General features: G+C 29.3%; 1 protein-coding gene across 4 annotated transcripts in view; it reads right to left on the bottom strand.

Moving 5' to 3' along the window:
* LOC107455669 (rho guanine nucleotide exchange factor 17-like) overlaps positions 1–12,709 on the bottom strand; it is a 259,700-nt gene that overhangs the window by 218,234 nt on the left and 28,757 nt on the right. The window lies entirely within an intron of this gene.

Below are 12,709 nucleotides of genomic sequence, written 5' to 3'. Positions count from 1 at the left end.
ATACAAGTTTTTCGATTGGGTGCAAAAATTAATAATCAATAAATAGTTATTAATCGACAAATAATGTCATGAAAAAAACTGAACAGCACATACCGACACAAATTATTAAGTATGTCGGTTAACAACAAAAATAATTCCAAATTTGTTTTTATATGTTAGTATTTCTTGGATTTCCCAGTAATTTTGCTTTTTTACATAAATCCCTTAAAATTCGTATTATTTTCAAGAAAACGGTCATAAATGTGCCTATTTGTTATTGAAATATATATGTAGGGGAGAGTCGGGTAGCTCCGCCCAGCGGGTACCCCCGCCCACTGTCAATTTCATATGTATAGAATATTTTTTCAAGTCAATGGGGCATCGCACATTAATTGTTATATTAAAAAAAGATTATTTTCAAAGTTTCAAGTATTTATGCAGCTGTTAACATGGTAAACAATAGTTTTGAAAATATGTTGAATACAGTAGTCATGAAATTAAGAAAAATTGGTTGAATGTTTCGATTAAACGTTATTTTAATACTAAAAAAATAACTTTTTCTATACATACAGCATTAAAATATGTAGTCTTAAGTTTAATTTGCAAAACAAAGAAAGTCTAATATGTGAAAAATTGTTCGAGTAATTAAAAGTTTACAAAAAAACTGGATTTCGGGTAGTCCCGCTCACATGAATGTCGGGTATCAACGACCAATTTTATTTCGTCAATAAATGTACGGTTGCAAAGATTATTATTTTATTGCTTCAAATTTGAATGTTATATGCATTTTTAAAAACAAATAGTGTTGTTATTAAATGATTGTTATTAAATGATAGAATTCACTGAAAGTATATAAATATGTAATAAATAAAATAATTTTGTGATAAAAATGATAAACGAGGTTTACCTATTGTCAATACATTGGTCATTTTCATTTACACCTGAAAAAACAGTCAAAGGACATAATTTTTGTAACTGGGCGGGGCTATCCGACACATTTTGAAAAGATCTGAAAAACATGTTTTTTTAAATTTCTATTTTTTTAAGTTAAACTATTCTTTTTTTGGTTTATTCTTTTTGCATTATTTAATTAGATGATAAAACAATAGAAACATACAAAAATATTGATTATTACTCAATATTATATAGAAGTATAAGTAATACTCCTTAAGTGAGCGGGGCTACCCGACTCTCCCCTATATAAAAAGGATTACGTACAATGTATATTTTAATTCTTGGAATTTTTTTAGCTTTAAATTAAAAACACCATATGCAGTCAATATGTACTTCATATGTCCCCGTAACTAACTTCATAATATACACATTATTCAAAAATATTTTATCACAGAACACAAACCGCGTGCATTCACAAAGTGAATAAGTAGTTGAGCTAAGAGTACGAAGTACATATGACAAATACACTCTATAACAAAAAAATCGACGCACCAAGAAGGAGTAGTGCGATTGAAACGAAAACTGGTGGACAGAAAGACAATGTACAGAATAGTAAATAATTAAAATTTCAGAACAATTGAATAATTTATTGCAGAGTTACAGTAACAAGTTCAATAAGGTGTTGACCCGCCTCTAGCCTGGATACAAGCTGCCACACGGCGTGGCATAGACCGATAAAGCTCCCGGATGGTCTCTTGCGGAATTTCCTGCCAAAGTCGATCCAATTATCGAACGAGGTCATCAACATTCAGTGCCAGATGCAATCGCCTACCCATCATATCCCAGACATGCTCAATGGGAGAGAGATCTGGTGACCTGGCAGGCCAAGGAAGAGTTTGAAAAGCTTGCAGACAGTTCATAGCAATACGTGCCGTATGTGATCTGGCACTGCCCTGCTGAAAAACCAGCCCAGGGCGCTGCAAAAGGAACGCTGGCAAAACAGGTCTTAGGATGTCGTCGACGTACAGCTGTGCAGTAAGTGTACATCTAATGAAGACCAAAGGGGTCTGGCTGTCAAAGTAAATGGCACCCCAGACCATAATGCCTTGTTGAGGGCCGGTGTGGCGTGCAATAGTGAAGGCAGGATCCCCCCTCTGCCCTGTGCATGTCCAAACACGTCTTCGATGATCGTCAGGACACAATTGGAAGCAGGATTCGTCACTAAAGACTATACATCCCCAGTCGGCATCAGTCCAGCCTGATCGAGCGTCGATTTTGCGCGTCGTAGTGCGCTCTTAGTGCGTCGAATTTTTTGTTATAGAGTGTATCTAGTGCGTAAAAAGAGAAATGAAAAAGCATTCCGGGCACAAGCGATGGATAGATTAAAATCTTTTTGGGGCGTTACTTCTGAACGCTCCAGTCCGAAAATATCAGGGGCACAATAAGTGGAAGAAAGCTCAAGCCATGATTTTGACGGGAACAAGTGGTATGAGGTTAGGTAAAAAAAGTCTTTGAAAGTTTATCCCTTATAAATGAAGATTAATTATCCAGTATCATTTGGCATGATGCTAATGCTTGATTGCAACTCACGGTGGTATTTAACACTCTCTTTTAGGAAAAAGAAACAAATGTATTTATTTTCAAAAGAATAAAATAATATTTTTTTACTACAAATGCTTCGTAAAGATACTCATTCTACTAAGAAAATTGAAACTGAAGTGGTTTACGTTTTATGATACTGGAAAGTTTTCTACTAATATCAATACAGTTGATTTTAGTACTTTATTTGCTATCGCTGCTTTTCTAAACCTCTTACGTTAACTTCTATATCGTTCTTGTATTTATTTTCAGGCATATATAAATAAAATTGCCACTGTGATTCTTTAAGAATCTGAGTTACTCATTGGATCCCAGTCTATCACTATTCAGTCCACTATTTTTTAACGAAAAAGAAAAAAATATAATTTTTCTTAAGAGTATTTTCCTTTTTTTTAAAAATTTATTTCAAGTTATTCTTTAATGCTGAATCAGTAATCAGTAATAAAATATAAAAATATATGAACTATTTAAATTGCGTTATGAAAGAAAATAGTAATAAATAAATGTAGAATTTTCTACTACTTTATTTTCATTTAAAAAAAAAAAAAATAGCGAGAAAGACTCCCTCTGAGAAAATAATTCCTTCTCTCTAACAAAAAAATATTTTTAAATCGAATTTTTCAACCCTCGGCTCGTTTAATTCTATAAATATTCACGTTTTTCTTTCATTAAATAAGAATAAATTGATTGAATTCTCCATAGATATATCTTGAGCTTTACGAGAGGAAAAATTCTAAATTTAAATCATTTGAAGAACGCATGAAAATGAATAGTTAATAAAAAAATGAAGTTATGGTTTTCTTTCGAGGAATCTAAACGGAAAAAGAGAATAAATGCTGTCCTTATGAATGAATGTTGTATGTTGTTGAATGTTGTGAATGAATGCTGTAGTATCCATTATATTTTTGGAACCGGTTGTTGTAGACTCTCAGGGAATGGGAACTTTAAATGTTGATTACTCAAAGCAGCTTTTTTCAACTTCTTCAATTTTCTTTCGATTTTCTTAAAAATTGAACGGTTTATTTCTACACTATGTAGTTTACAATGAACGCAGAAATTTTTTATTAACTTAATGCTGAGCCTTAACTCTCATGTACGACTCTTGGTCAAAATATTGCAATTATGTTTCCAAAATTTTTTTTTTAATGATTGATGTGATTCCGTTATAAAAGAAAGTTAAAGAAGTCATCAAGCTCGTTGTTATTAAATTATCTAATTATTTAAAAAAAAAATTAAAGCTTGTTGTGTCGATTATATTTTTGGAGCCGGTTGTTGTAAACTCATTCGAGAATGGGAACTTTAAATGGTGATTACTCAAAACATTTTTTTTTTAATTTCTGCATTCGATTTTCTTAAAAATTGAACAGTTTATCTCTACACAATGTAGTTTACAATGAACGCAGAAATTTTTGATTAACTTAATGCTGAGCCTTGACTCTCATGTACGACTCTTGGTCAAAATATTGCAATTATGTTTCCAAAAAAAATTTTTTTTAATGATTGATGTGATTCCGTTATAAAGGAAAGTTAAAGAAGTCATCAAGCTCGTTGTTATGAAATTATCTAATTATTTAAAAAAAATTAAAGCTTGTTGTGGCGATTATATTTTTGGAGCCGGTTGTTGTAAACTCATTCGAGAATGGGAACTTTAAATGGTGATTACTCAAAACATTTTTTTTTTTAATTTCTGCATTCGATTTTCTTAAAAATTGAACAGTTTATATCTACACAATGTAGTTTGCAATGAACGCAGAAATTTTTTATTAACTTAATGCTGAGCCTTGACTCTCATGTACGACTCTTAGTCAAAATATTGCAATTATGTTTCAAAAAAATTTTTTTTTAATGATTGATGTAATTCCGTTATAAAGGAAAGTTAAAGAAGTCATCAAGCTCATTGTTATCAAATCATATAATTATTAAAAAGAAAAAAGAATAACTGCTACAATCTTTTTTATAAATGTCACTATAACACAATGTTTTAATCATAATTTATTAAAATTTAATATTATTTAAATAAAGTTTAAAATCATCAGCATAGTAATTACTTTATTTATCTGTAAATTATTTATTTCGCCCTTACTTAATGTTATGAAAAAGTAGTATTTATTAATCCATCTCTTTAAATAATGTCCCTTGTAATTATTTTTTTATACACTATTAAATATTTGAAACTAAAACTGTTATCAATTTGCTGTATTATAAATTAATCTCTTTAATTGACTTATTTCAAAACAGTTTGTAATGATGATATTTAGCTACCTCTTTATAAACACTAAATGATGAAAAAGTTGAATTTAATTTTATAATAAAGTATTTACTTTAACAAATCAGTCAATGTATGCAATTAACAAAATGACTTACACGAAATAACCTCTTTAAAATTCAGAATTAACTTTTCTCCCTATTACTAAATAATGTTCGGGAGAAAAAAAATTATCGCGCATGTTTTTGTAGCAATCGAAATTTACATAGGTTTTAAAAACCAAGTTTGTAGATGCAGTTGCAATATTAATCGAGTAGCCGACCAGGTGGCCGAGTGGTTAGCGTGCCTGACTACGAAGCCGATGTTTGCTTGTTCGAATCCCTCTCAGGGCATAAATGTTTCTTTCTCTCTCTGTGTTCTATGTCCTTTCTTCTGTGTGATTGTGTGAATGTAACCAGCACTATAAACGGGTTTGTGGTTGTATGACGTGGGCGACGCTACTCCACCACCGTGGCTTAGCCATAGGTGTTCACTGGGTAACGATAAGAGAGTAGGAATTCTGACATTCCTGACATTCCAAGTGCACGCCATTAACCAAAAAAATAAATAAATAAATAAATAAAAAATATATTGACCGAGCAAATTTAAAACTCTATTTCTGTAGAATCGAAACTTAAATCTGAGTTAACAAGTCCCGTGTTCATGCAAAAAAAAAAAAAGAAAAAAAATGATACTTTAATTGAATAATTTTTAATTTTAATGTAACATTCAACGATAAGGGAAAAAATGATTCCGTAACGATCATGGTGTTAATGAAAAAAGAGAGCGAATTCAGGTTACATTCCAGTAATATAATATCAATGGATTCACCTCGAAAACCACGAGTTGTTTTTTTTTAAGACAAACACCACACACCTTTAAAGCATCAATAAATAATTTATCAACTACTTGCAGCTTTAAATATCTATAGTAGAACAATAATTCCGGAAGGAAGTGTCATTTAACACTGCCGGAAATTTATCTTAAGAATAAGAAACCACGAGAGGGTAACCTTGGCCGGATTTTGCTCACTAATTGCGATACTGACAAATAGCTGCCAGACTTCGAGAGCAACTCCCAAACAACGCAACCGACAAGAAAAGGGATTAACTCATTCTGTATTCTGGGGCACTAAATGAATATTTAAAAACTTAAGTAGCAAAGTTCTTTTGTTTGGCGTTTCTTCTGTGTCATTAACATGCAATTCCAGCAAAAGCTAATTTTTTAAACCCCAGTATAAATGAACAATAAAGAATGCTGGTTTTCGCTAATGCATGCTTTGCTTTGTCACATAAGCACACATTTGTACTTTAATATTTCAAATGGATCTGCAAAGTGGATTTTACTCCAAAACATTTAATTATCTTTCGGGTATAGTAAATCAAACTATTTTGTTAACATAAAAGGCATTTTTTTATATATTTTATTTTTAATGTTTGTTATGAAACAATGCCTTGCATACATGTGTGTGGATAACCTTTTTGATTTCATTACTGTTTCTTTAAACAAGGCAAGCAAAAAAAATTTTCTTTAAATGTTTAAGATTTAAAATATAGCACAATTTTGCGACTGCTTTTTTTCTAAAAAGTTCTTTCGACAAGGTGTTCCGTAAATACAAACCTTAATAAGTATTTTTGTAATCCGTCTCAAAAATGAGTACAAGAATGTATAATAGTAAAAGAATACAAAATATTTAATTCTAAATTGACAAAACATTCTTTGAACGAAGCGCGCTTAAAAGCAGCAGAATTTTCAAAAGAAAGAATAAATATAGAAATAAAGAAAACGAAGGAAGTAAAAATATGACCACCGAAGCCGACGTCTTCAGGGGGTAGTACTGAGAGAGTTACTTTTGGCATTTAATTTTGCCTCTCTCTCAATAGAAAAGGTTTTGTTTTATGGCTTCCGAGGCCGGTACCCCCTGAAGACGCCGGCTTTGGTGGTCATATTTTTATTGCTATACAAGAATATATACGCATAGTAGATTACAAATTAATATCTAACCGAGAAAAAAAATCGCTATGGAAAACAGTACAGAATGGCGAATGTAATAAACAACAAGACTGGTTTGATTTCGGGAAGAAACAAAGGGGACTTGAAAGACCAGTTTTCGAAACTCGTTCAAATTTTAACCTCAAAAGTTTTTATGTTTATTATATCTGTCTTCCTATCTACTTTAAATTGTCAAATTTCGATTCCTTTTTGTTTTGTTTTTTTGTCTTAAATATTAACTCGAGACCGTATCCGTTTTTATTTCCAATTTTTATACAGATTCTAAAAATGCACGATTTAGGTGTAGAATCGGGGGCTCTTTTGTCTGACGATCATTATCGTTCAGTTTTTCCGAAACTCAGTCTCTGGTTACCATATTCTTTGTTGTCTTTGCATTTAATGACATCAGCTTCAGCAATTTTTGTATACCATTATGTGATTGGTTCTTGGTTTTATTAAAGAATAGAAATGCAGTTATTTTTGTAGTTTCTTATATTTTCAGCAGTTTCTTTTAACAAAAAATAGAGCATTTGGTGGATTTCGCGAACATTCTAAGTGATTTAGATGTATGGGCAGATCTCTAAAACCTTTAACTTTTGATTAAAAAAAATAATAGGCACACTATTTTTACACCTCTAGAATTGTTTGAAAATGTATAAAATATCAGAAAATAATCGTGAACATCGAAAATTTTGATGCCCTTATAAGTATAAAAAAAAAATTAAAATTTTTGAACTAATTTTTCTAGGTTTATATACATTTCATTAAAAATCATAAAAGCGACAAAAGTGTCATTTATTTAATAAACATATAAACTTATTGAACCTATTTTTCTTTTATTGAGCAATTTTTTCTTTTTAATAATTTCATCCATATGTATCCTTTATTTTTCATCAAAAACTATTAATATCATAAATGAATTGAAAAATTTTAATATTAAGTTAAATTGTTATAAAATGTATAAAAAGGTTTACTTTAATTATTTTCAGTCAAACAATATCTTCAATTAGTAAAACATAGGGAAAAAACTAAGTTTTGATACGTTAAATTCAATTAATTAATCCTGAGGTTACGGTTTGACAGGGTTACGGTCTGAACAACCTAAGGAATAGATCGAAAACTTTACTCAGATGCAACGCAATGCGACGCACACAACACAGAAAATAAATTAGGCAATGACAAACGTGTGATAAAAATTTTGATTGATTTAAACATTTACTTTTTAGATCTGTGTCTGATTACGGTCTTGACATCGTAACTGTAACCTCACGGAATGACAGTTTGTGATCATAAACCTAAAAAAATTAGTTAAAAAATTTTAATTTTTTGTTTATACTTATAAGTTCATTAAATTTTCGATGTTCACGATTATTTTCTGATATTTTATACATTTTCAAACAATTCTGGAGACGTAAAAATAGTGTGCCTAATATTTTTTATTATTTTTTAATTATCAAAAGTTAAACGTTTTAGAGATATGCTCATATATGTAAAATATTTTCTTAAGTTTCACAATTTTTTTTTTAAACTAACCATTCCTACTGTCAAGAATTACATTAAAAACTAATTTCATTTACTTGATGCTCAAGTATCACTGCTAGAAACTAAACTATTTCTGAACTATATGTTCATATTCTAGTTGTCAAAATAGTCGCATAATCTTCTTTTCAAACTGTCCTAACTCTTCCAGAAAAATGTTAGATTTTTTTACGACATACATAAATTAAGATATTGTTTCTCCACTTATTTCTCAAGTTCAAGGTTACAGATACCTAATTAATGAAGTACAAAAGCTTTTCCCTAAGTAATTAGTTTTTAATCGCTAATCAAACAAGGATTTAAAATTTTATTTCTTTGGTGGCAGCGCAATAAATCGTAAAAAAATATTATTGAATCAAAAATGAAAGAGATTAAAATTCCATGCAGTTTTTCTTAAGACATAAAATTTCTAATCTTGTTCATTATTGTTTTGTTTTGCTTTCTTTTTTTATTTTCAGAAAAGCAGAAAAGAATAAGGCTTTTAAAATGATTGATGAAATATTTTTAGCAAAAGTTCATAAGAATGAGTAACTGAAATTGTCAAGTGTAGATTTCAAATTCAGTTTTTATAACAAGATGATTTGTGAGAAGATTTTTAAATTATTATTTTAAAGCTTTTTATTAATAGTTTGTGAAGCTTTTGACTTTAAAATTTTTTTTCCTATTGCAATATATAAAATTTAAAAGTGTAAAAGTACCCATTTCTCATTTAAAGTACTAAGGCCCAATATAACCTGAATCCTATGGAAAAAATTATCGTTGTGGACTGGATCCGTTCAAGAGAAAATGGGGTCACAAAAATTAATTAGTTCATCATTTAAAATGCAACTACTTATTTTATCAAGTTAGAAAAAACTGCAAAGTAGGTGCTTGTTTTTAAGACATTTATAATTTGTTTACTTAAAATGATGTTTCTGTTAAATTTTTCTTTCCAGGAAAGTAAAAATAGCTGTGAAAAATAATTTTCCTTTATAGTGTTTTTAAGTTGACTTTTTCTCGTACATAACAATTTATTTTCAGTACTAAAACTAATTTTGAAACACCGTCATATTTTTTTTTGCTCCAAATTCATAAACAGGAATAAATTCTTGAAAAATTCTGCAATATGGAATTAAATTATTGGCATAAATTTTTTTTCATGGCACAGAATTCTTCAAACGATATTTCCACGCCAATATTAAAAACCGAAAATAAACTGAATCGTTGTTTTAGAAACACTAACCATGCTAATAAAAAATTATCATTTCAAAAATACCTTACTTTTTTTGATCATCATAGGATAAAGAAAAGCAAAATCTCAGTGATACTTGGCTTCGGAAAAAAAGATTTTTGATGAACATGCAGCTTCAAAACATGTAGTAAGGCACCCATGAACCTTCACATATTCATCAATCATAAGCATCCATGTAGCTCATCATTTGTATACAGATTCATCAACCATAAACATCCACGTGGCACATCATTTGAATACATATTCATCAATCATAAGAATCCATTTAGCACATCATTGGAATACATATTCATCAATCATAAGAATCCCTTTGTCACATCATTCGAATACATATTCATCAATCATAAGAATCCCTTTGTCACATCATTCGAATACATATTCATCAATCATAAGAATCCATTTAGCACATCATTTGAATACATATTCATCAATCATAAGAATCCATTTAGCATATCATTTGAATACATATTCATCAATCATAAGAATCCATTTAGCACATCAGTTGAATACATATTCATCACTCATAAGCATCCATGTAGCACATCATTTCAGTACATGCAACAATGGAAGCCATTTTCGTACATTTTCTTTATACTTTTTACATAAAGATTAACTTTTAAGTTGCTTCAAGTATTTTTTATAGCTTTGCTTCCACGAGTTCTGTGAAGTTTTCTTACAATAATATGTGATTTTAGAAACTAAATAAATAAATAAAATTGCAAATACTCGTATTCATATATGTAAAAAAAAATATACACTGAGAAAAAGTATAGTCAAAACTACTAGATAATGGTAGCATTTACTGCCTTTACGAGAACTACAAAATAATTTGGTAATTTTTACCGAAATGCTTTTTAAGAAGATTTTTTCTAGTGAACTAACTAACTGCAAATAAGTGCAAATTTAAAAAATTATTAATTGTAAGTGAGCCATGTTTGAAAAATTATTGCAGGCAAGTGAGCCATGTTTGAAAAATTTTACCTTTAACGTAGAAAGGGACACCAGTGTCCGATGTTATATTTCAAAACCAGAAATTATTAAGATGCTAAAATTAACATTTCCCACTTATTTTGACTTAAATTAATAAGAAAAGAGAAACAAATCATGGAAAGTATGTTTAAAGAAAATTCTGCGTCAAAGGGTTAATGAAAAATTAACGGCAAAATTGTACTGTGTAGTAAACTATACATTGTAATATGCCTATTTGATTGAATAAAAAAATTTTTCACACGAGAGTTTCGTAGTTTGCTTGAAAAACAAGTTGAAATACTTTAAGTGTAATAAAATTAATTAATGGTAAAGAGCGTATGGATATATATCTAGCTTTGTAAATCGTTGAATTAAACTTGTTTTATACTGCATATGGAAATGTAAACAAACTTTACATATTTTACACATATTTATTTTGAAATATTATATTTTACTATCCAAATATTAATTCTCAAAAGAACTTTCCTGAAATTTAAGAGAGTAAAATTTATTTGGTGTTTTATTATCACAGTCTTGATAAAATATAGAGAACGATAATTATTACTTGAGCCAACTAATAGTTTTTCGTCAGGGACAAACAAGATGACAACGATGAGGAAAATGCAAATTAGTGTCTGGATTTGAATCAGGAGTAATTTGCATTCACATTCTTGAGTCCTTGAAATAGTTTCAGTGTTTGGGGGGAAATATGAGAAAAGCTGCAAACGTCTCTTAATCTTAAGGAGAAATTCTTTCATTTTATGTTAAAAAGACTATTAATTTCAAACCGTCAAAGAACATGATTAAATAGCTTTTCGACAACAATTATTTTGGATTAGAGTTATAGTTCAAGGAAGAATGTTTATTACTTTAATAACTGGTATAATTAAAAAACAAAATACGATTGAGTTGAGGCACTAAAACAGTAAAACAAAAAGAATGAATTTTGTGCATTTTTTTTAAAAAAAATTTCAGCGTAAACTTTGATAATAATTATTTATTTTAAGCTAAAACTGCCACATAAAACTAAGCCTAACTATCACATGAAATGCCAAATTCATGAAAAATGTTAGAAAATGGAATTGCACAGTTAATATATGATCCCGAACAATTTACTGAACGAGAGCATAAGAAATATGTAAATAATATGCTGTGTAATATATATATATATATATATATATATATATATATATATATATATATAGGGAAGAGTCGGGTAGCCCCGCCCACTGTCAATTTCATATGTATAGAATATTTTTTCAAGTCAATGAGCCATCGGACATTATTTGTTATATTAAAAAAAAATTATTTTCAAAGTTACAAGTATTTATGCAGCTGTTAACATGGTAAACAACAGTTTTGAAAATATGTTGAATACAGTAGTCATGAAATTAAGAAAAATTGGTTGAATGTTTCGATTAAACTTCATTTTAATACTAAAAAAAATAATTTTTCTATACATACAGCATTAAAGTATGTAGTCTTAAGTTTAATTTGCACAAAGAAAGAAGTCTATATGCGAAAAATTGTTCGAGTAATTACAAATTCACAAAAAAAATTGGATTTCAGGTAGCCCCGCTCACATGAATGTCGGGTATCAACGACCAATTTTATTTCGTCGATAAATGTACGGTTGCAAAGATTATTATTTTATTGCCTCAAATTTGAATGTTATATGCATTTTTAACAACAAATATTGTTGTTATTAAATGATTGTTATTAAATGATAGAATTCGCTAAAAGTATATAAATATGTAATAAATAAAATAATTTTGTGATAAAAATGATAAACGAGGTTTACGTATTGTCAATACATTGGTCATTTTCATTTACACCTGAAAAAACAGTCAAAAAACATAATTTTTGTAACTGGGTGGGGCTACCCGACACAATTTGAAAAGAGCTGAAAAACATGTTTTTTTTTTAATTTCTATTTTTTTAAATTAAACTATTCTTCTTTTGGTTCATTCTTTTTGCATTATTTAATTAGATGATAAAACAATAAAAACATACAAAAATATTGATTATTACTTAATATTATACAGAAATATCAGCAATACTCCTTAAGTGAGCGGGGCTACCCGACTCTCCCCTATATATGATCCTTAATTCAGTACCGTAAATTGGGATTACCTTGCTCATTGAGCTTTCTTTGAAAATTACCAGTTTAGGGAGGGGCAATGAGCTCATTGTCACTCATTTAACGAGCAACTTTTAATGAGGAACGACTTTTAACTGACGTAACTTAATAGACATTTACA

The sequence above is a fragment of the Parasteatoda tepidariorum genome, chromosome 7, assembly GCF_982258835.1.
Source record: "Parasteatoda tepidariorum strain Cologne lab strain chromosome 7, Ptep-v5.0, whole genome shotgun sequence".
NCBI classification, from domain to species: domain Eukaryota; kingdom Metazoa; phylum Arthropoda; class Arachnida; order Araneae; family Theridiidae; genus Parasteatoda; species Parasteatoda tepidariorum.
Note: the sequence above shows the minus strand (reverse complement) of the source record. Positions and strands in the feature narration are given on the sequence as shown.